At 39.5% G+C, this 2,515-nt stretch overlaps 1 non-coding gene across 1 annotated transcript; it reads left to right on the top strand.

Moving 5' to 3' along the window:
- The first annotated feature begins 1,048 nt into the window (after positions 1–1,048).
- On the top strand, positions 1,049–1,422 carry LOC136318062 (small Cajal body-specific RNA 2). The gene has a single exon (XR_010728024.1). It is a non-coding gene; the product is annotated as a small Cajal body-specific RNA 2 (non-coding RNA).
- Positions 1,423–2,515: the final 1,093 nt, after the last annotated feature.

Here is a 2,515-nt window from a genome sequence, read left to right on the forward strand (position 1 = left end):
GAGCTTCCCCAGGATTTAATATCCCTGAGCACATTCCAATCACCATCTAGCCTAGGTCCCAGGGTTTTATATGTCCTAAAGGCCTCTAGCTGACCATTAAGCTAGGCTTCTGTATACCTTTCCAACCATCAATCTTGTAGGCTATGTAACTCATAGTCCTTGGGCACTATGTTCACTCGGACGTCTAGATCAATGTGGGCTCTTCTGGACATGAGTTATCCAATGTGCTAGCACTCCAGAGCACTTTTGGATGCTTGAACCCAGTAGGTCCTTTCTGAGGCCAGATTGCTAGCATACTGGGTTCTAGGAGAGCCCATATGGGCACTTACTCTGGTTGCTGCTGTGGAACACAGTGTTATATTAGCAACCACGCGTCCAGAATTCTGATGCAAAGAGCCCCTTTTCAACTGCATCTTTATCTGGGCTGTGCCACAGAGCATCTTATGGACACCAGACATCCTGCCAGCTCGGATTCCAGGTTTCCTATTACAGTGCAACCTACGTGCCTTTTGAGGAACTGAGGATTCTTTAGCAACATACCTGCCTATCTGTACCTGAAAGGACAGCATTTCTTTGTACTTAATCTCCCACCTTGCTGGTATTGCAGGTGGAATTTCTAGACACCATTTTCCCCATGGGCCCTTTTGACAACTTTGGTATTGGTGATGACTTTTTAGATATAACACCAAAAGCACAAGCTATGAAAGAAAAAAATAGGTAAGTGGACTTCATTAAAATTTAAAACTTCTGTTCTGCAGAAGAAACTATTAAGTGAGTAAAATAACAAGACACTGACTGAAAGAAAAACTGCAAAATATCTATCTGATAAAAGATTGTTTTTTGTGTGTGTGTGTGACAGAGACAGAGAGAGGGACAGATAGGGACAGACTGACAGGAAGGAAGAGAGATAAGAAACATCAATTCTTTATTGCGGCACCTTAGTTGTTCATTGATTGCTTTCTCATATGTGCCTTGACGGGGGGGGGGCGCTACAGCAGACCAAGAGACCCCTTGCTCAAATTAGCAACCTTAGGCTCAATCTGGTGAGCCTTGTTTAAACCAGATGAGCCCGCGCTCAAGTTGGCGACCTCAGGGCTTTGAACCTGGGTCTTCTGCATCCTAGTCTGATGTGATCATGTGGGGGGGTGCATAGTGAGTGTTTTCCCCCTGGGGACCCTACCCCCTATCTACACATTGACCTTATTTGATTGGATTGTGACCCGAGACCTGATAGGCTGACCCAAGATGGAAAGCTCTCCTCCTGCAAAGCCTGCTCCTCAGGGTGCTGTGCAGCAAGGTCCCTTGGGTGGTAGCAATGTGGCAGTCCTAGAGTTGATCCTACAGGGCCAGTACTCAGAAGTGATGAATTGAACAGGCTTGGCTTATCCTCGGCTGCTGATTATCAAGGCAAAACTGATCCAAAAAATCCACAAAAAACAAAAAATGTGATTGTTATCTAAAACATATAAAAAACTCTTGAACCTCAATATTTAGTAAATTACCCATAAATGTATAAAAGATATAAACAGACACATCACTAAAAAAGATATATAGATGGCTAATAAGCATATTAAATATGTTCAACCTCATATGTCATTACGGAATTGCAAATTCAAACAACATAGTGTCATTACACACTTATTAGAATGGCTAAAATCCAAAACACTGATATCACCCAATGCTGGGGAGGATATGGAGTAACAAAACATTCTTTCTTTGTTGGTAGGAGTCAAAAATGGCACAGACATTTTGAAAGACATTTGGGAAGATTCTTACAAAACTAAACATAGTCTGACCTTAAACCCAGGAAATACACTCCTTAGTATGTATATATTTAAATCATGTCCACACAAAAACCTAAACACAAAAATTTAGAGCAACTTTATTTACAATTGCTAAAATTTGAAAGCAACCAAAATATCCTTTAATATGTGAATAAATACTCAAGATGTGGTGCATCCATGCAATAGAATATTATTCAATGAAGAAAAAATGAGTTATTAAATCCTGAAAAGGCATGAATGAAACTTAAATGCGTATTAACAGGTGAAAAAAAGACTACATGCTGGATGATGCCAACTATGACATTCTGAAAAAGGCCAAAATATGGAGAAAGTTAACAGATCAGTGGTTGCCAGGGGTTCAGAGGAAGGGAAGAAGGGATTGGTAAGTAGGAGACTGGAGTAACTTTTTAAGGCAGTGAAACTATTCTGTGTGATACTATACTGGTTAATAAATGGCATTATACATTTGTGAAACCCCACATCATGTACAACTCCAAGAGAGAACCCTAGTATAAATTATGGAATTTAGCTAATATTAAGGTATCAATATTGATTCATCAATGACAATAATTGCATAACACTAATTTTTTTTCCATTAACTAATGCTAATAATAGGAGAAACTGTGTAGGAGTAGGGGTAGAGAGGCTTTATGGGAACTCTGTGCTAAATATATCTGTAAAACTAAACCTCTAAAAATGGACTAATAATTTAAAAATAAGAAATATCAATC

The sequence above is a fragment of the Saccopteryx bilineata genome, chromosome X (genome assembly GCF_036850765.1).
Source record: "Saccopteryx bilineata isolate mSacBil1 chromosome X, mSacBil1_pri_phased_curated, whole genome shotgun sequence".
NCBI lineage: Eukaryota > Metazoa > Chordata > Mammalia > Chiroptera > Emballonuridae > Saccopteryx > Saccopteryx bilineata.